A 22554-nucleotide genomic window follows, 5' to 3' on the forward strand; every position below is an offset into this window, starting at 1 on the left:
CCTAAGTGATGACCAAGAAAAAGAGAGAGAGAAAAAAGATGCCTCATACAGATCTAGAAAGCAATAAACTCATTAAAAGTTGCTTACAAAACCTTCATAGATTTTTCAAGCTTTAATAAAATTCCAAGGCATTACTTGAATAGGCCAGATGATTGAAAAGGTTATTTAGATAGAACTATCTCATGACTTACAACATAACACACATGATATATATTATTTTATTCTGTTAGTAAGTCAAGACATAAAATGATTGGCAGGAGTTCCTTATCAGAACAGAATCTCTTAGAACTAGAAATGAATGCCTTTTTCCGCACACGAACTCTTTGGCTGCATAAAAGTATCCATGGAAACCCTTACCTGTTAGTTCTAATATGCATATACAAGGTTATTTTCTTTTCCATTTTATTTCAACAAAAACGTGAATGGAATAGAAAGCACTGAACTACTAGAAACTTCCAAGGCCTTACATAACAGTTTTTGACAAAAAGCTCATTATATTTTTATAGTTTCTATTTGGCACAAGACCAAATGACATTACAGAATATGTTCATCAATAGATGTAACAAGGATTATTAAATGTCCTATTATGCTTATGGATACAAATTTATGTTATTATTCCCACCTAAGAGTGAGAATATGCGGTGTTTGGTTTTTTGTTCTTGCGATAGTTTACTGAGAATGATGAAAATTTTTAAAAATAGAAATAAATGTGTGAACCACAGTTTGGGAATAAGGGTGGAGATGGGGCAGAAAAAACAGAAGCAAGCAGGCTAACAGTCTTTTTGTATCTCTCTTCTGAAAGGTGAGATATCAAGAAATAAGATTCAATCAAAGACAGTTGAAATTCCCATATGCGACACTGAATTTATCACAGCAGGCTCATACATTTTTCACTGAGTTAAGAAATATTCAATTAAATGGAAATATCAAACACATAGGATAGTCAATTTAATGAAATATGAAAGCCCTTTGATATTTCAGTTGATATCTCTTAACATTGTGAGCCAGTATTTGTGTAGCAGGGCTCTTCTTTCAAAACTAGATTAAATTATATGTTTCTCAGGTTGGTCCTGGAGATCAAAATGTCTTTATTCAAGGGCATGCAGGCAAAAGAACAAGCATATCTATCATGGAACATTCAATAGTCCTTTACTGTCTTATGCATCAGATCTTCTGTCCAAACTTCCCACGGATTGCTCCAGTCCTGCAGATCTGGATCATTCTCTGTTCCCAAGCCCATCTGTGTTCTGTTGGCAGCTGAGAGATTGCATACTGTAATCTCTCTCTCTCTGATGTATGTCTTCTAAGAAATCCAAATATAAAGAGTAACACAAGTTTATTAATTTTACTTTTACTTATGAAAAGTTGCAATGTTACAAGTGATTCTGGAGTTGTGGGAAATTAAACATGCACAAGAGGGGCCTCAAATCAAAGGCCAGGATGCGGTCCCTAGTTCTTAGCTCCAGTGTGACTCCAACAACCTCCAGTAGAGATAAAGGCAGCATCTCACCATAATTATTCAGTTCTACTGTCCACCAAGAGGAGAATAAAATAATTTTTTTCATTTTTTTTTCATTTTAAAAGCATTCTTTCACTTTTTAAAGCACTTTTGAGGTAATCCTGGATCTGCTTTATAAATGTTACGAATCATATGGGCAGTAAAACAATGAAGAGGGGGAATTAGCAATAAGATTATGCTATTTGTTTAATTTCATAATGTAATGTTTTTCCCCTTAATTTACTCAATATTGGTAATTAGTAATGTTGTTTTTAACTTACCTCATAAAATATGGTCTTGGATTTCAGGACAATCCTTGGTATGAGGGAATATTTTTCGTTTGTGTCCTCTTCCTTTGTAGGGGTACTCAGGACTTGGAATGCATAGGCTCAGTTCTGCTGTGCACTTTCTACACAAATCCTGACCAAGCCTGCGAGTATGGGCAAATATTTATTCAGACCAATAGGTAGACTTTGGCGTTGACCTGGCATCAAGACCGCCCAAAGTAGTTGCTGTTCTATATATTCACCAACCACCTGTCTTCACCCCAAACTTTACCTGATGAACAGATTTCTATTGATTTCTTTTTTTTGTCATATATGCTAAAGCCCAACAATTTTAACTCAGCTTCTCTTTGTCATGTACTTTATTGCAGGAGATAGGGGAAGACTCTGTTGTTCAAACCTGTAGCCACTGGGTCACATCATGTTCAGACAGAGCTCGCTGAAATCATAACGCAGGCCCTTCCTTGAGAAAGGGCTACTGATCTACCTCTCTGAGCAACTGCTTGTAAAGCCAAACTGAACTGAATGGGCAAGTGATTTTCAAACCAGTTACGGATATTACATAACAGCTTCTCATGCACATGGGAGACGGAGTCTCACTCTGTCACCAGGCTAGAGTACAGTGGCATGATCTCGGCTCACAGCAACCTCCGACTATCCGGTTCAAGAAATTCTCCTGCCTCAGCCTCCTGAGTAGCTGGGATTACAGGCACCCACCACCATGCCCAGCTAATTTTTGTATTTTTAGTAGAGACGGGGTTTCACCATGTTGGCCAGGATGGTCTGGATCTCCTGCCCTCGTGATCTGCCAACCTCGGCCTCCCAAAGTGCTGGAATTACAGGCGTGAGCCACCGTGCCTGGCCAACATTTTTGCTTTTTGAAAGACACTGATGGGAATGAAAAAAATCTACAGATTAGGAGAAAATAATTGCAAATTATATATTTGATAAAAGATTCATGTTCAGAATACTTAAAACACTGTCAAAGTTCACTGCTAAGAAACCAGGCAACCCCATAACAATTTGGGCAAACAATTTGAACATATATTTCCAAAAATAAAAGATATACATAATATATTAAAACATAAAAATGTGTTCAAATTGTTTTCATCAAAGAAATGTAAAATTGAAACCACAATGATATACCACTGGACATCACAGTAATGCTTAAAATGAAAAAGGCTTATCATAATAAGCGTTAACAAGGATGTGGAGAGACTGAAACTTTTACAATTCTGACAGGTAATGTAAAATGGTAGAACCACTTTCAGCAACAGTTTGTTGGTATCTTAAAAAGTTAAACCTGTAGCTATTATATGTTCTAGCCACTCCACTCCTATACATTTACCTAAGATAAATGAAAATATATGTCTATTCAAACACTTGTATGTACATATTCATATCAACTTTATTTGGAAACAACTCCAATTTTTATCACCAGTAAATGGACAGAAAATTCTGGGATATCCATGTAATATTTTTTATTCAACAATAATAACTAATGAGTTGGCCAGCATGGTGTCTCATGTTTGTAATCCCATTTTGGGAGGCCGAGGCAGGCGGATCACTTGAGGTCAGGAGTTCGAGACTAGCCTGGCCAAAATGGTGAAACCCAGTCTCTACCAAAATTAAAAAAAATTAGCCAGGTGTGGTGGCGCATGCTTGTAATCCTGGCTACTTGGGAGGCTGAGGCAGGAGAATCACTTGAACCTGGGAGGTGGTGGTTGCAGTGAGCTGAGATCATGCCACTGCACTCCAGCCTGGGTGACAGAGTGAGACTCTGTCTCAAAACAAACAAAAACCAAAAAAAACTTGTTATTGATACCCATACAACATAGATGAGTTTCAAAAATAACTAAGCAGTGTAAAATAAGTCAGACAATAAAAAGAGAACATATAGTTTGATTTCATTCATATAAAATTCTAGAAAATGCAAACTAACCTATAGTGACAAAAAGAACACCAGTGGTGAGAGTTGATGAAGGGAGAGATGAGAAAGAGAGATTATAAAGGGACATGAGGTAAGTTTGGATGTGATGGATATGCTTATTTCCTGCTCATAGTTTTCTGGGTGTATATATCTGTCCAAATTTATTAAATTGTACATTTTAAAGATATGCAGTTTATTTTATGTCAATTGTACCTCAATATAGTTGTAAGGGAAAACAGCAACATGGTGGTCTTTGAATTCCTCACCTTTAAAATAAGAAAGTCGAACTATAATTATCTCTGAGGAGTAAAATTCTGTGATTCTGTAAGCAAGAAGGCTAAAGATGAGGCCCAAAAGGTAGGAGATTGTACATACAGTGTTGTTAATGTCTTGCTGAAACTGCAGAATAAGAGCATGTATTACTAGGTAATGGGAGTATTTCCCCTAAAATAAAATGGATTCTCGTTTGTGGCTCTTTGGCCTAGGGGTGGGGAAAATCTTCCTCCTTCTAGTCCTAATGGTGATGGCCAGCCATTCTTAGCTACGTGGAGATAGGCTGGAAGGGAACAGCAAAACAGACCTACAAGTTCTCAGTGACAATGACATTGACCATAGCTGCTACAGTTAATGTCATTGTCACTGAGAACTTGTGTGGAGATATGTCAAGATCCTGAGATGTGTGACAATCAGGGCAGTGGTGAGGAATATCCTAAGTTCCAGGGGTCATGTATGAGTTTTGGATTTTATACCAAGGTCGCAGAATTTCTAGCGAAATCCTTTTGAATAGAGAGGAGGTAAATGGATCTCTTGAGTCTCAATCACCAAAGGAAGTGGCACGGCAGCAATTCAAGAAGGCCAGCTTGGACCTGGCAGACTACGTCCTGAGCACATGTGAGAAAGTACTTCTTGAATCAGTGGATCAGCAGAAAAGAAGAATTTGGAAATATACCTACATTGACAGCATTTCTTTATGTATCGCAGATAAAGCATATAGTTTAATAGGTTAGGGCCAATAATGCAATGGTTAGAAGAGTAGACATGAATTCCCAGTGCCTTTCTTAACCTTTTTCAGCATACATGCATTATAAAATAATGCAGGGATTTAAAAATCATGTTATACTCCTGACCCACATACCACTATAACCCATAATTATACTGTTTCTGCTCACTTAGCAACTAGCCTATATCTTATATACAGCTCATAGTGCAAGGCAGCTTTCAGTGGAAGATCTTTAGAAATATGATTAAATACCATCTTGATATTTGGGAAATTAACATCAGATTATTGTCTTGAAATACCACCTAAGAAATATTTCATGTCTTGTGTACTTTGAACCATACGAAACTGCTGTTTTAATAGATCAAATATGGTTTAAAATTAGAAATTTCATGATTCAAAATCAAAAGGGAAAGAATGAAGGAGGAAAGGAAAAAGAAAAGTCAGAATGACAAAGAGAAGGAAAGAGCCATAGATGTTATTTCAAGCCATTAATGTGCATTAAAGAGATATTTCTCAAATGTAGACTATTAATATGAACTGCAAATACAATAACTTCAGATACATGATTTACAACTGATTAAACTTGTTTCAAGTTATTTTATATTAGTTACCACTATTGTTGGACTTGCTTCCACAGATCACATATTTTGGCAGAGATATCAGTTGCTTTTATTTTATTCCTTTTTTCTTCTCCTAGAGCCTTCAGATGAGATATATTATTACTTATGGAGAAGAGAAATAAAATAGACATTTTTCTTTGACATTTTCTATGAAACTGTAAATTGGATTATACTACAGCTATTTCAAGAGGTCATTTTACATGGTTTTTTAAGACAGGAAAAGTGATTAATGTTAAGAAGGTCTTGACATAGGAATTTAGTGTCCTTGAGCTCTGTATAACTACCTTTTCTAAAGCTGCTAACACACTGCAAGCGATCAATGACTCAATAATGTAAATTTATAAAACACATTGTACACACATACACACACACACACACACGTATGTGACCTTCCAGAAGTTGTTCATGTGTTAGAAATTAACATTTTTTGAAGTCTGTCGGTTACCATGGAAATCTGCTGTTGATGCTCACTCCATTAACACATTCGTTCCGAGAAAGAAACTAAGTTCTGGTTCCTTTACCAGTGTCGTTAATAATACTGTTGTGCTATCAAATACTACATCTTATTTATTCTATCTAACTGTATTTTTGTACTCATTAACCATCCCCTACACCCACTATACTTTCAGCCTCTGGTAACCATCATTCTACTCTGTATCTTCATGAGTTTAATTATTTTGATTTTTAGTTTCCAAAAATAAATGAGAACATGCAACGTTTGTCTTTCTGTTCCTGGCATATTACACTTAATATAATATCCTCCAGCTCCATCCATGTTGTTGCAGATGACAAGATCTCATTCTTTTATGGCTGAATGGTATGCCATTGTAGATGCATACTGCATTTCCTTTATGTATTCATCTGTTGATGGATACTCAGGCTGATTCCACATCTTGGCTACTGCGAATAGTGCTGCAATAAAAATGGCAGTACACATATCTCTTTGATACACTGATTTACTTCTTTTGGGTATATATCCTAGTAGTGGGGTTGCTGGATCATATGGTAGCTCTATTTTTAGTTTTTTTGAGGAATCTCCATACTGTTCTCCATGGTGACTGTACTAATTTACATTCCCACCAACAGTGTGCAAGGGTAACATTTTCTCCACATCCTCACCAAAATTCATAATTGCCAGTCCTTTGTATAATATAAAAGCCATTTTAACTGGTATGAGATGATATCTAATTGTAGTTTTGATTTGCATTTTCCTGATGTTCAGTGCCATTGAGCACCATTTCATATACCTGTTTGCCATTTGTATGTCTTCTTTTGAGAAATGTCTACTTAGATGTTTTGCCCATTTTAAAAATTGGATTAGTAGATTTTTTCCTATTGAGGTGTTTGAGCTGCCTATATATTCTGGTTATTAATCCCTTGTCAGATGTATAGTTGGAAAATATTTTCTTTCATTTTGTGAGTTGTCTCTTCACTTTGTTGATTGTTTTGTTTGCTGTGCAGAAGCTTTTAAACTTGATGTGATCACATTTATCCATTTTTGCTTTGGTTACCTGTGCCTGTGGGGTTTACTCAAGAAATCTTTGCCCAGATCAATGTCCTGGAAAGTTTCCCCAATGTTTTCTTTTAGTAGTTTTATAGTTTGAGGTCTTAGATTTAAGTTTTTGATTCATTTTGATTTGATTTTTGTATATGGTAAGAGATAGGGGTCTAGTTTCATTTTTCTGCATATGGATATCCACTTTTCTCAGCACCATTTATTGAAGAGACTATCCTTTCTTCAATGTATTTTCTGGGCACTTTTGTTGAAAATGATTTCACTGTGGATGTATGGATTTATTTCTGGGGCTTCTATTCTGTTCCATTAATCTATGTGTCTATTTTTATGCCAGTACCATACTGTTCTGGTTAGTATAGATCTGTAATATAATTTGAAGTAAGGGGAAGTGATTCCTCCAGTTTTGTTCTTTTTATATCAGGATGGCTTTCTGGGTCTTTTGTTTTTCCATATAAATTTTAGTTTTTTTTTTCTATTTCTGTGAAGAATGTCATTGGTTATTTTTACAGAGATTGCATTGAATCTGTAGTTTGTTTTGGTGTGTGGACATTTTAACAATATTGATTCTTCCAATTCATGAACATAGAGTATCTTTCCATTTTTACATCCTCCTCAATTTCTTGCATCAGTGTTTTATAGCTTTCATTACAAAGGTCTTCCACTTCTTTGGTTAAGTTAATTCCTAGGTATTTTATTTGTAGCTATTGTAAATGAGATTACTTTTTCAAGTTGTTTACCATTGGCATATAGAAATGCTACTGATTTTTGTACATTGATTTTTGAATCCTGCAACTTTCCTGAATTTGTTTATCAGGTCTAATAGTTTTTGGTGGAGTCTTAGGTTTTCCCAGATATAAGACCATATCATCTGCAAGGGCAATTTGACTTTTTCCTTTCCAATTTGGATGCCCTTTATTTCTTTCTCATGTCTGATTGCTTTAGTTGGGAATTGCAGTACTATGTTGAATAACAGTGGTGAAAGTAGGCATCCTTGTTGGACGTGGTGGCTCATGCCTGTAATCCCAGCACTTTGGGAGGCCAAGGCAGGTGGATCATGAGGTCAGGAGATCGAGACCATCCTGGCTAACACGGTGAAACCCCGTCTGTACTAAAAATACAAAAAATTAGCCTGGCGAGGTGGCGGGTGCCTGTAGTCCCAGCTACCCGGGAGGCTGAGGCAGAAGAATGAGTGAACCCGGGAAGCAGAGCTTGCAGTGAGCCAAGATAGCGCCACTGCACTCCAGCCTGGGTGACAGAGCGAGACTCTATCTCAACAAAAAAAAAAAAAAAAAAAAAAAAGTGGGCATCCTTATCTTGTTTCAGATCTGAGAAGAAAGGCTTTCAATTTTTCCCTGTTCAGTATGATACCACCTGTGGGTCTGTCACACATGGCTTTCATTATATGTGTCAGTTGGTTTTATGTGTCTAGAAATTTATTCATTTATCATTGTATTGAGGTATGTTCCTCATATACCTAGTTTTTTTTAGGATTTTTATCATGAAGGGATGTTAAATGTTATCACATGCTTTTTTCAGTATAAATCAAAAAGATCATATGGTTTTTGCCCTTCATTTTGTTGATGTGATATGTCACATTGATTGAATTGCATATGTTGAACCATCCTTGCATCCCTGGAATAGATCCCACTTGGTCACGAAGAATGGTCTTTTTAATGTATTGTTGAATTCAGTTTGCTAGTATTTTGTTGAGGATTTTTTTTATCAATGTTCTTCAGGGATATTGACCTGTATTTACTCTCTGTCTCTTTTTAAAAATGTATCTGTGTCTACTCTCTCTGTCTCTTTTTTAAAATGTATCTGTGTCTAGGGTAATACCAGCCTTGTGAAATGAGTTTGGAAGTGTTCCCTCTTTCTTTATTTGTTGAAATAATTTGAATAGAATTGGTGTTATTTCTTCTTTAAATGTTTGGTAAAATTCAGCAGTGAAACAATTGCATCCTGGGCTTTTCTTTGCTGGGAGACATTTTATAACAGCTTTAATGTAATTACTTGTTATTTTTCTATTCAGATTTTGGATTTCTTCATGGTTCAATCTCAGTAGATTTTATGTATCTGGAAATTTCTCTGTTTATTCTAGGTTTTCCATTTTATTGGCATATAATTGCTCATAGTAATCTCTAATGATCCTCTGATTTTTTGCCATATCAGTTGTAATATCTCTTTTTTCATCTCTATTTTCATTTATTTAGGTCTTCTTTCTTTCTTAATCTGGCTAATGGTTTGTTGATTTGTTTTTATCTTTTCAAAAACCCACTGTTCTTTTAAAAAATCTTTTGTATTGTTTTTTCTTTTCATTTTCATTTATTTCTGCTCCTATCTTTATTATTTCTTCCACTAATTTTGGGTTTTGTTTGCTCTTACTCTTTCAATTTCTAAAGATGCATCTTTAGGTTGTGTATTTGAAGTTTGTTTGTTTCTTTCTTTCTTTCTTTCTTTCTTTCTTTCTTTCTTTCTTTCTTTCCTTCCTTCCTTCCTTCCTTCTTTCTTTCTGCCTTCCACTTAGTACTTCTTTTGCTGTATCCCATAAGTTTTAATATGGTGTGTTTCCATTCTCATTTGTTTTGAAAAATTTTTAAATTTCCTTTTGAATTTCCTTATTGACCTATTGGTCATTCAGGAACATATTGTTTAACTTCCTTGTGTTTGTATAGTTTCCAAAATTCCTCTTGTTATTGATTTTTAGTTTTTTACATTGTGATTAGAGAAGATACTTGATATGATTTCAATTTTTAAAAAAAAATTTAAGACTTATTTTTGGCTTAAGATATGGTCTGTCTTTGAGAATGCTGAGGAGAAGAGTGGGTTTTCTGCAGCTGTTGGATGAAATGTTCTGTAAATATCTATTAGGTCCATTTGGTTAAGAGTACAGATAAAGTCTAATGTTTCTTTATTGATTTTCTGTCTGGATGATTGGTCCAGTGCTGAAAGTGGGGTGCTGCAGTCTCCAGCTATTATTATTTTTGGGTCTATCCCTCTCTTTGGCTATAATAGTATTTGTTTTATATATCTGGGTGCCTAGTGTTTGGTGTATATGTATTTTCAACTGTTACATCCTCTTGCTGAATTGGCCCCTTTATCATATAATGACCTTCTTTGTGTTTTTTAAATAGTTTTTGTCTTGAAACCTCCCTTGTTGGATATAAGTATAGCTACTCCTGCTTTTTTTTAATTTTATTTGCGTGAAATATCTTTTTTCATCCCTTTATTTTCAGTGTTTATTTGAGTCTTATAGGTAAAGTGTGTTTTATTTGTGTCTTATAGGTTAACTGTGTTTCTTGTAGGCAACAGATCATTAGGTCTTGCTTTTTAATCCAGTCAGCCAATCTATGCCTTTTGATTGAGAAGTTTAGTCTATTTACATTTAATGTTTTTATTCATAAGCAAAGACTTACCCCTGCCATTTTGTTACGTGTTTTCTGGTTGTTTTGTGGCCTTTTCTTCCTTTCTGTTCTCCTTTTGGTGAAGATGACTTTCTCTGGTGGGATGATTTAATTTCTTGCTTTTTATTTTTTGTGTATCTATTGTATGTTTTTTAATTTGAGGTTACCATGAGCCATGCAAATACTATTTTATAATCCATTATTTTAAGCTGACAACAACTTAACACTATTTGCATAAACAAACCAACAAAAAGAAAACTAATAAAGACTTTACACTTAATCTTACCCCCCCCACTTTTTAACCTTTTGTTGTTTTTATTTATATCTTATTACATTGTCTATGTCATGAAAAGTGGTTGTAGTTTTTATTTTTAATAGGTTTATCTTTTAGTCTTTCCACTTAAGATATGAGTAGCTTATATACCACAATTACGGTGTTATAATATTTTGTATTTGTCTGGGTACTTACTATTACCAGTGAGTTTTGTACCTTCAGATGATTTCTTATTGCTCATTAACATCCTTTTCTTTCAGGTTGAAGAACTCCCCTTAGCATTTCTTATAGGACAGGTCTGGTGTTGATGAAATCCATTACCTTTTGTTTGCCTAGGAAAGTATTTATTTCTCCTTTATGTTTGAAGGATATTTTTGCTGGATATACTATTCTAGGAGAAAAGTTTTTGTTTCTTTTTGTCAGAAATTTAAATGCCATGCTACTCTCCCCTGGCCTGTAAGGTTTTCACTGAAAAGTCTGCTGCCAGACATATTTGAGGTCCATTGCAGGTTATTTCTTTATTTTCTCTTGCTGCTTTTAGGATCCTTTTATTATCCTTGACCTTTGGGACTTTTGATTATTAAATGTCTTGAGGTGGTTTTCTTTAGGTTAAATCTGATTCATGTTCTATTACCTTCTTGTACTTGAATATTGATACTTTTCTTTAGATTTGAGAAGATCTTGTTATTATCTCTTTCAATAAACTCTCTATCCCTATATTTCTCTCTGACTTCTCTTTAAGGCCAATAGCTTTTAGATTTGCCCTTTTTTTTTTTTTTTGAGACAGAATCTCACTCTGTCACCCAGGCTGGAGTGCAGTGGCACAATCTTGGCTCACTGCAAGCTCCGCCTCCCGGTTTCACGCCATTCTCCTGCCTCAGCCTCCCAGGTAGCTGGGACTACAGGTGCCCACCACCATGCCTGGCTAATTTTTTGTATTTTTAGTAGAGACAGGGTTTCACCATGTTAGCCAGGATGGTCTCAATCTCCTGACCCCATGATCCGCCCACCTTGGCCTCCCAAAGTGCTGGGATTACAGGTGTGAGCCGCCACACCCGGCCCTTAGATTTGCCCTTTTGAGGTTATTTTCTAGATCTTGTAGGCACGCTTCATTGTTTTTTGTTATTTTAAAATTTTTCTCCTTTGACAATGTTTTCAAAAAGCCTGTATTCAAGCTCACTAATTCTTCTGCTTGCTCAATTCTGCTGTTGAGAGATTCTGATGCATTCTTCAGTTTGTGAATTGAATTATTCAGCTGTAGAATTTCTGCTTGATTTTTTGTTAATTATTTCAATATCTGTTAAATGTGTCTGCTAGGATTCTGAATTCCTTCTCTGTATTATCTTGAGTTTCACTAATTTTCCTCAATAAAACAAATTTAAATTCTGTATCTGAAAGGTCACATATTTCTGTCATTCTGGAATCAGTCACTGGTATCTTATTTAGTTCATTTCGTGAGGTCATGTTTTCCTGGATGGTCTTGATGCTTGTGGATGTTCATCAATATCAGGGCATTGAAGAGTTACATATTTATTCTAATTGTTGTAGTCTAGACTTGTTTGTACTCTTCCTTCTTGAGAAGGCTTTCCAATTATTCAAAAGTATTGTGTGTTTTGATCTATGTCTTTGGTCACTGTTGGTGCATCTGAATTAGGGAGCACCCCAAGCCTAGTAACACTGTGGCTCTTGCAGATTCATAGAGAATACTACCTTATTGGTCTTGGGTAAGATCTGAGAGAATTCCATGGAATTACAGGCAGAGTCTCTTGTTATCTTCCCTTACTTTCCCCCAAACTAGCAAAGTCTCTTTCTCTGTGTTGAGGTGCCTGGAGTTGGGGGAGGGGTGTCCTGTGACCATTATTGCTGGCACTGTTCTAGGTTACACATGAAGGTCTTGGCCATGGCCTGTGATGACTATTTCCTGTCTACCACTGAAGTTTATTCAAAGCCCAAGGACTCTTTAGTCAGGAGCTGGTGAATCCTGCCAGGTCTATGTCTCTCCCTTCAAGGCAGCAGGTTCCCTTCTGGCCCAGGGTGTCTAGAAATGCTCTCCAGGAGCTAGGGGCTGGAATCAGGAGCTTTAGGTATCTGCTTGATTATACTGTGGCTGAGCTGGTACCCAACTTGCAAGACAAAGTCCCTTTTACTCTTTCCTCTCCTTTTCTCAAGCAGAAGGGGCCTCCCTGCAAGGTCACCAGAGCTGGTTATGTGCTGGCCTCGCCTGAAAGCAGCACAGTACTGGATCTTACCCCCTGTTTGTGGTGAGTACTTCCTGGCTACTGGCAACGTTTATTCAAGACCCAAGGGCTCTTTAGTCAGCAAATGATGAATTCTGCCAGGATTTGGTCCTTCTTTTTGGGGCAGTGGGTTCCCTTCTTGCTTAAGGAAGGTTTAGAAATGCTATCCAGGACTTAAGACCTGGAATAGGGGCCCAGGACTCTTTTTCATGCTTTATTTTACTGTGGCTGAGCTGGTATCTAAGTTGCAAGACAAAGTCTTCTTTACTCTCCCCCTTCTCTCCTCAAGCAGAAGGAAGGAGTCTCTCCCAGAGCTTCAAGCTATGAGCTGTGCTACCTGGGGTTAGGGAAGAGGTGATGCAAGCACTCCCCTAGCAACCCCAGTAGGGCACTCAGTGGGTCCTGTGCACCCCAAGTTCACTGGCTCGGATCCCAGCATAGCACCAGGAGTTGCCCAGGAATCACAGTCCTTCTGGCCTGCCTTTCAAATTTATTTAGGACTCCAGAGCACTTTAGTCTATGGTGGCGAGGCTTGCTGGAACTCAGGTTCTGATCACAGGGATGGATGATTTCCCTCTGTCTGGGTCGTTTTAAATGCTCCCTCTTTGGGTGCTCACTAAATTTGCCCTGTTTTGCTTTCCACGGTGACTGGGCAGCACTGAGTTGCATTACAAAGTCCCACAATCACTTTGCTCTCCTTTTCCTAAGTGCACAGATTTTCTCGCTGCACCACACGGTGCTGCCAGGGGATGGGGGAGGAGCGACTTTGGTAATACAAAACTGTCTTTCCCACCCTTTTCAGTGCCTCTTTCCTTGATAAAATGTTAAAACCAGGTACTATGGTCACTTGCCTGATTTTTAGTTCTTATGAAGGTGCTTTCTTATGTGGATAGTTGTTCAATTTGGTATTCCTGCAGAGGGAACAATTGCTGGAGGCTTTTATTCAGCCATCTTGCTCTGCTTCTATTTAGTTATGTCAGTGTAGTTTTAAGATAAATAAGCCCCTTTAAACTGGTTGCAGCAGCCATGAAAATCTTACTTGTTAGATATCATAGAATTGGATCTTCTTGGGATTAGTATGCATCATAGATTCCTGAAACACCTGATATCTAATGGGCCAATCATTTCTTTATAGACTGAATGGAGTGTGAACTAATCTATGGGTGTGAATTTATTATCCATATACATCATCTTCATACCTAAATGTCAAGGCAGATTGGCCTGTCAGTGACAAGAGTCAGCCTGTGTGTATCATAATTTATTAGTCATGTTACTGTAGCAGCATGATTACCACAAGCATGGGGAAGAAATAATAATATTTTCAATGACATTTGAAGCATAACTACAAGTATTGCATAGATAGGAAGGGTTGAAAAACAAGACTGACCTGACTAAAATACAGGAGTTTAAAATCTTGATTTTACTGGTTTATCTCTGTCCATCCATTATCTTCTATGTATGTACAATCTTGAGAATTTAACTTCTTTAAAACTTAATTTCCTCCTCTATAAAATGGGAGTAACATCTATTAAGAGTTGTCTAGCTAACCATGACAGAGACTAGCAAGAAGTCAAAATAGCTGTATATATATATATATTTTTTAAATATATAATATATATTCAATATTACATATACTATATATTCAACATATATTCTCTATATATTCAATATATAATATATTTGCAGATATATTCAATATCTATATTATATAATATATAATTATGTATTCTTATATATTATATTGCTGAATATATATATTCACCAGCAATCAAATAAAAAAAGGGTACAGCCAGTGTTTTAGACTTCAAAGAATGGCATTTGATATTGATTAAACAAAGAAATCATCAGAGAACAAAGAAGGATTCTTCATGGCTGCTTTATCCTACAAAATTTAATAAGAATATAAATTCAAAAGATAGCAGTATGAGGAAAAGGTGAGATTCTGTCAGAATGAGATGGAAATGGGGAGATTAAAGAGTGAAGAAAAAGTTGAGAATCAAATTATCCTTAAGGAAATAAGAAATCAATTAGAAATAAGAACAAAATGAAGTGACCAAAATAAAATTACTGAACAAGAGTAGTTAGAGGTAATCAAAGGGAGAGAATAAGAAAAGACAAATGAATTAAAGAAATTAGGAAGAAGAATCTAAACTGGAGGCCAGACAGAGAACTGGACACGTAGAATAGAAAAAGTATTCAAAGGCATAATACAAAAAATGTACTTATAATTAAGAAATATTGCACAGGAATTTTTGTTAATCTCTTCTAGTATTAGAGGAAAAATTTACATATAACAACATTTATACCTACACTAGGTAAGTTTTGTAACTCAGGCCTAAAAGAGAGCACATTTCCCCTCAAATTTCTCCACAGCTAAATTCAGAGCCAGAAGAAAGGAGCCAAGTTTTGAGAAAAACAGAATGTTTTCACCAACCCAAGACATTATCAAAATGTAAAGGCTCCTAACCACATTTTAAGACATTAAACAACTTAGGAAATAGAATGTCTGAAGCCTTCTTGAAAAAACAAAACACAAAACATTAAAACCAAGACTACCATTCAATGCCAAAATCCAGTTGATAAAGAAATAAAATATGTATTTCAGAAGAGGAAAAGGCATGGTTAAAAGCCTGGAGGTACATATTGCTTCTGTTTTATTGAGAATTATGGCTAAATATCTGTGGAAATGACTATGCAAATGTTATAAGTCTCACAATATCAAAACAATAGTATGATTGACAACAATTAGAAGGAAAGGGTAGAAAACATTGGTTGAAGGGTAAGAATGCTAACATTCTTTTAAGGCAAAAGTCAAACTGTCTAAAACTGAAAAAAAAAAGTTTAAAAAATGACTCAACCTTAGTCAGACTTTTTAATATTTTTCATAATGTTTTTTCTTAATCTTAGTGAAATCTTTTAGAAATAAACATATGTCATGGTATAAAAAGTTTACTTTTAAGTTTGTTTGGAATTAGAATTGATGCTTTTATTTAAAAATAAATGCAGAGCTTTCAGTTTCACTTTGACACATTAAGAGGTTAAAAATAGTCCTGTCCCTACTAGAGAAAAGCTGAAGAAACTGAAGATCAATGACTTAGACCCACTAGGTAACTGAAGTTGCAAAGGAAACAGCCACCCTGAAATCTGAAAAGACCCGTAGATACAGAAAATCACAGCCAAGATCTGCATACTTGAAGATCTGCATACTTAGAGAATAACTGCTGAAGTTAATACTGGTAGGAACACTTAAATATTAATTTTGATTAATTTTTGGAGACTGAGCATGGTCTAGCTTGATAATTTGAAACTTCTGGGGACCACAGTATGTGCATGGGGTTGGTCTCCACACTTTCTTGAGTTTTACCTACAGAAATTCCATGAGGCTCTCACAGTAAACATCTGAGAAAGATCTTCCTGGCTCTGGTAGGGATAGAGGAAGATCAGTGACTGTGAAATATATCCAGTGCATTCTCCATAACAAAGGAAAACTTTATCAAAACCTTATTCCAGCTGAGGGAATGTAATTTCTTCACATCCACCTCCCTCTAGCCTTCCTGTCTCAACCAAGGTCAGAACTTTCTGTCTAACAGGGCCAGAGTTTCAAAGAAATAGACCAGGAACGTGTAGTCAGGGAAGAGAGTAGACAAAGAGGGGAATAAAGAAACTATGCCATTGAAGAAACAATTGTGAGGGTCAAAGCCCTGAGACTCAGGTTAAAACACTGACATTTAACTGAATGATTACAGGATACTTTCTTGCCCCAAACCTTGCCATCACACCAACAGGACTCCAGGATAACAGTGAATTGCAGCTGAAAGAGCTGAAAAATACAGAGTCCTTCCGAAAAGGAGTAACTACAGAAGTCTGAAGCCAAGAGGGAATTACAAAACAACACTAGAGAAAGTGAAGCCTCTGGCAACTAGGGCTACAGCAAGCATTAAACATAGCCCAATTTCTAGTTATATTAACATAAGTCTTTACAGTAAAGGCCTATTTACCTCAGTTCCTTTTACCTGATATGACATGTCCAGCTTTAAAAAAATTATTACAAGGCAGACATACTAAAAGGCAAGCAAAAACACAGTCTGAAAAGACAAAGCAATTATCTGACTCAGATATGACACAGATGTTGAAACTGTCAAATAGGGAATTTAAAATAACTATGGCTAGTATATCAAGGAAACTCATGGAAAAAGTAGAATACATGCAACAATGTATGGTTAATGTAAGCAGAGAGATGAAAACAGTAAGAATCCAAGGAAATAATAGAAATGTAAAACATTATAACAGAAATAAAGAATGCTTTTGATGGGTTCAATAGACTTGACATGAAGGTAAGCTTAAGTGAGCTTGACAATAGGTTCACAGAAACTTACCTTCAAACTAAAATGCCAAGAGAAAAAAAATGAAAAAAAAAAAAACAAAAAAAAAAACAACACACACACACATACACACACACACACAACAAACCAACACCCAAAACCACAAAACAGAACATTCAAGAACCATGGGGGCAACATTACAAGATATAATAAACTACCAAACTATCTTCTAAAGTGCCTATTCCAATTTGTGTTCCAACTAGTAATGAATGAGACTTTCTTGTTGCTTTGTATCCAAGCCAGAAATTGGTACTATTAGGTTTTTGGATTTTAGCTATTCTAATAGGCATGGAGGGGCATCTTATTGTTTTAATTTACTCGTGGTTTCCTAATAGCATTTAATGTTGAGCATATTTTTAGAGGTGAGAGAGGATTTCCTTGCCTTGTTCCCAGTTTTTAGGTGACAATTTCCAGTTTCTCACCATTAAGCTATCTGTATGTTTATTTGTGGATGTTTCTTATGAAGTTGAAGAAGTTACCTCAACAGAAATACCCTGTATTCCTAGTTTGTTAGGAGTTTTAAAAATCATGAATGGATGTTGAATTTTTCCCAAAATTTTTTTTTCTGTTTCCTGTATTCCTAGTTTGCTGAGAGTTTTAAAAAGCATAAATGGGTGTTAAATTTTTTCAAAATTTTTTTCTGTTTCAACTGATATTTTTTTCCTTTAGCCTGTTGATGTGGTGAATTGCACTTACCAATTTTCAAATGTTTAACCAGTGTTGTATACCTGGAATAAATTTCATTTGGTCATGGTGTATGGTTCTTACTATATACATTGTTAAATTTACAGTATTGTTGACTTAATATGCTAGTATTTTTTGAGAATTTTTGCATCTATGCTCAGGATATGGTCTATAGTTTCCCTTTCTTGTCTCTGTTTAGTTTTATTATTAGTGTAATGTTGCTTCTATTTAGTGGAAGAGTTTGTAGAGCATTGGTATCATTTCTCTCTTGTTTGGTAGAATTCACCAGTGAAACCATCTGGTGTATGGTAACGCTCTATACTTAACTTTTCTATAAATCTAAAATATTTAAAAAATACAAAGTTTATTAAGAATATAATTTCAGGCCAGATGCTGTGGCTCACACCTGTAATCCCAGCAATTTGGGAGGCAAGGTGGGCAGATCACAAGGTCAGGAGATTGAGACCACCCTGGCTAACATGGTGAAACCTCGTCTCTACTGAAAATACAAAAAAATTAGCCAGGCGAGGTGGTGGGCACCTGTAGTCCCAGCTACTGGGGAGGCTGAGGCAGGAGAATGGCATGAACCCAGGAGGCAGAGTTTGCAGTGAGCCGAGATGGCGCCACTGCACTCCAGCCTGGGTGATAGAGCGAGACTCCGTCTCAAAAAACAAAAAAACAAACAAAAAAAAGAATATAAATTCAGAGTGTCACACCATAAAATGCTATCTTTATGAGTCTATCTATATGTCATCTGCTAGTTGTATATATGTGTGTAGAGATACATAGAATGATGTTCACATATCAAACATAATTATTTCAGGGCTGAGTATTTGTGTAATTTTTCTTCTCTTTTGATTTTATTATAATAAACATGTATCATTTTTATAGAAACAGTAACTTCATTGCGTTAAAATAATGAAGTGTAGCTGCTGAATTATCCTTATGAAGAATCGTGGTGAGATATAGTAAGTAAGTTCCTATACTACTCACCATCTAATGGACACTCAAAGTGATTGTTATTATCATTTTGTTACAAGCACTTTACATTCTGACCCTTGCTAACCTCTCCAGTCTATTTTCTCACTATTTCCCACCCTACAATTGACTCATCAGTATCAAATAACAGATGAATTATGCGTTAAAAGTTTCAGCTATGTGATCTAATATGCTCAGGTTTATAGCTCAGGTCTGCTTCAGTGAGGCCATAGGCAAGTTCTTTAACCTCTCTAGACCTCAGACCCCTGATTGGCAAAATGGAAATTATGAACATTATCTGCCTCATAGGATTATTATGAGGATTGGACGAGACTCTGCATCTAAGAATCCTGGCACTTAAGAAAAGATAGATTTTTTGACTACTTCTACCACTACATCATTACACCACCACCATTATCTCCGCTACCACTCCTGCTAATACTACCACGACCATACCACCTTCTTTATCACTATTTATATAGGCTTCTTTGCTTGGAATATTCATGTTTGCACCCTCACATTCCACTAGTCACTTTTCCGGTAGTATACTAGCAATCATTTAACAACTGATTCCAAGAAAAGAAACAACAAAAAAAGCCCTCATTTGTAAAAGATGCAAATTCCCATGGAATAAATACCTTCATCATCACTGATTTCAAGTTATGAATATGATATCATTAAATGTGAAATTGAAAAGAGAAGCAGTAGCACCATGATGTCATTTCTACCGTATACATTCATTAGATGTAAACAACCTCAAGAGCATCGAAAATAGAAAAACATCAGTATAATTAGGAAGTGATTAGTGTATTTTTAAACTTTGCTTATAATGTAATTTATTTAATTATTAGCTTCTATAATTTAATTTTTAACAAAGGCTGTGTTTAACAACCAGCTTGCAAAGCATGGTTAAAAATTTAACAATGAACTCTAACATATTTTTACTTGTGACATATTGATTCTCACCTTTTACAATCTTAACTCAGACATTACCTTAAGTATCTTTTATTGACTGCCACAATGGGTCAGTGAGTAAAATAAATGTTATTACAAATAACAAAATGGCTTTTAATATTAGTTTTTCATCCAGAATATAAAATTAGAATCAGTATCATTCTTGACCTTTGTCTAAACTTTTCTCTCCGATCTCTTATCCTCCTAAATTTTACATAAATTTTAAAATAAGAGATACATATATATATAATTTAAAAAATTAAAACTTACATATACAGATTGCAGAAAGGAATACTCCTTAGAAAGGGTGAACTAATTTTAGAATAGACTATACATTTAACAATACATTTTAGGTTTTCCAAACCACCCTTAGCTCATCTCATCTAAGGTCTGGCATCTTATCTTTGCTCTCCTATTCAAAAGTATCTTAGTATTTGAGGGATGGTGACAGAAATTTTATTGAAGGCCACTTCTTGAAACATCTACTCTCTACATTTCTGTAACCCTCCCTCTATTGCCTGTTCAGGCCCCAGGAAGGTAATGGCTTTCAGCTGTTGCTAGCCCCAGGGTATTGCACAATTCCCTATTGATTTTCCTAAACTCTGCCCACTTTTTTGTAAATCTTCTCAAATTTCCCAAATTTGGTTTGCCATCTTTTTCTGCAAGCACCTGACTGATATAGTCTCTTTGTCAGCTTTAAAAAAATACAGATTCTATGTTACCCTTGTCAAATTAATGGGGGACACATTAATGTTGGGCACGATTTAGAATGGTTTATGTGATGTTTTCATACTTTAAGATTATTAACAGCTTAGTATGTTTATTGCAAATATTTTTTCCCAAAGTGTCAATTTCTTTTAACTTAGTTTTTAATTTTTTTTTACAAAAAGAACGTTTAATCTTTGTGTTGTTAGATATTACATTTTGTTTTTTAATTTTAAAATATCTGTTGTAACCGAAGTTAACTTTGGTTTTCAACATAAGATAGGGATTTACTTTAATTTTTCCTAAATGTTTTCTTTCTTATGAGTTTCTCATTATTAGATTATTGTAGCTTTATAATGTATTTTTAATGTATGATAAGACAACTCTCCTCTTTTAACTCTCTTTTATAAAGCTTTCCTATCTGTTATTCTTCTAAATGAAATTTAGTATCATTTGCTTTTTTTTGCTTCCAATTAATCAATTTGTTTTTATCTTTATTTTGTTTACCCTACTGTTTTTTTGTTTAGCTTTCAATATATTTTTGAGTTGAAAACCTTTTAATTCACTCATTTTAATCCTTTTTATTATTTTAATAAGATATTTAAAATTATGAATTTTCACCTGAGAGTTTCTCATGTGTTTTGTTATATGTTTTATGCTATATAATTTCTGGCCAGAAAGACATTTCTGTCCTAATATTTTACTCCATGTATTTTTGTGGTGGTGGTCATTTTCTTTATTATAGAATATAAATACCAAAGTTTTCTACGCATTGTTCTTCTTTTATCCACTCTGCCTTATATTAAGTGAATGGTTTAATTTCAGTTCTTATTCCAACTCAGTAGTTTTTTCTTTTTCTCATATTATTTTTTATTTTCTTAATGATAGTGATAAGCTGTACTTTTATATTCCCAGAACTTTGCTATTAAACACAACTACAGAGGTAGAAGCCAAAATGTCACCCATAAATACAAATTTCAAACTTAAACAACTTTATAAGCTTTTTAATTTTATTTTATATTTTTATTTATTTATTTATTTATTTATTTATTTATTTATTTATTTTTGAGATGGAGTCCTTCTCTGTTGCCCAGACTGGAGTGCAGTGGCACGATCTCGGCTTACTGCAAGCTCCGCCTCCTGGGTTCATGCCATTCTCCTGCCTCAGCCTCTGGACAACTTTATAAGCTTTTTAATGGTTGAAAGAAGATATGTTCTTTTCCCTTTTCGCATTAAGATAGAAAGACAGGGTTTACATAACCTCAGGTATTTACTTTTCTCCTCACACAAAATGATATTCAGTACTGAATATTTGGCAAACTTATTGAGAATTTATAGTTAATACCTAAGTATACTCACATAAAAGTTTTTCTTAGGTAATTTTGAAAATGTCACACAAATTTTCATCTAACAGATATTTTAATTTTACCTAACTGAGAGAAAAGATGTGTGAGTCATTTGTGGGAAAATACTCTGGTTTGGCTGGGCGCGGTGGCTCGCACCTGTAATCCCAGCACTTTGGGAGGCCGAGGCGGGCAGATCACGAGGTCAGGAGATCAAGGCCTCCTGGCTAACATGGTGAAACCCTGTCTCCACTAAAAATACAAAAAATTAGCCGGGCGTGGTGGCGGGTGCCTGTAGTCCCAGCTACTCTGGAGGCTGAGGCAGGAGAATGGCGTGAACCCAGGAGGTGGAGCTTGCAATGAGCCGAGATGGTGCCACTGCACTCCAGCCTGAGCGAAGAGTGAGACTCCGTCTCAAAAAAAAAAAAAAAAAAAAAAAGACAGATAATACTCTGGTTTAATTTCTAAATTTATATGGGTAAATATTAAATGAAGATTTTATTTAAAAAGAATGCAATATCTACTTCCACATTAAAATCACAATAGTTTTTGAAATTTTACTAAATTTAATGAATTGGAAAAAGTAAATTTTATTTTAGTTCTTTGTCTTGTGGCATTGTCAAACTGGTCGAATTTCTAGTAGTGTTGTCTACTCCATGCTTTCAAACTAGCCTCTAAATGTCATTACAAACTTTCTTTCTCACTAATTTAAACATATAAAAATTGCATATTCTCACCCTTTTGTTAA

The 22554-nt window shown here is 35.3% G+C and overlaps 2 long non-coding RNA genes across 4 annotated transcripts in view; one reads left to right on the top strand and one right to left on the bottom strand.

Moving 5' to 3' along the window:
* Window positions 1–388: 388 nt before the first annotated feature.
* The window catches only part of LOC104005809 (uncharacterized), a 557346-nt gene continuing 535180 nt past the window's right edge, over window positions 389–22554 (bottom strand). For all 3 annotated transcript variants that reach the window (XR_010155845.1, XR_010155847.1, XR_010155846.1), the window contains 2 exons: window positions 1780–1928; window positions 389–1303 (listed from right to left, as the gene is read on the bottom strand). This is a non-coding gene — a long non-coding RNA (uncharacterized LOC104005809). The remainder of the gene's footprint in view (window positions 1304–1779; window positions 1929–22554) is intronic.
* The window catches only part of LINC02877 (long intergenic non-protein coding RNA 2877), a 111914-nt gene continuing 101561 nt past the window's right edge, over window positions 12202–22554 (top strand). The window contains exon 1 of the long non-coding RNA XR_008547153.2: window positions 12202–12784. This is a non-coding gene — a long non-coding RNA (long intergenic non-protein coding RNA 2877). The remainder of the gene's footprint in view (window positions 12785–22554) is intronic.

Source organism: Pan troglodytes, chromosome 2, assembly GCF_028858775.2.
Source record: "Pan troglodytes isolate AG18354 chromosome 2, NHGRI_mPanTro3-v2.0_pri, whole genome shotgun sequence".
Classification (NCBI taxonomy): Eukaryota; Metazoa; Chordata; class Mammalia; order Primates; family Hominidae; genus Pan; species Pan troglodytes.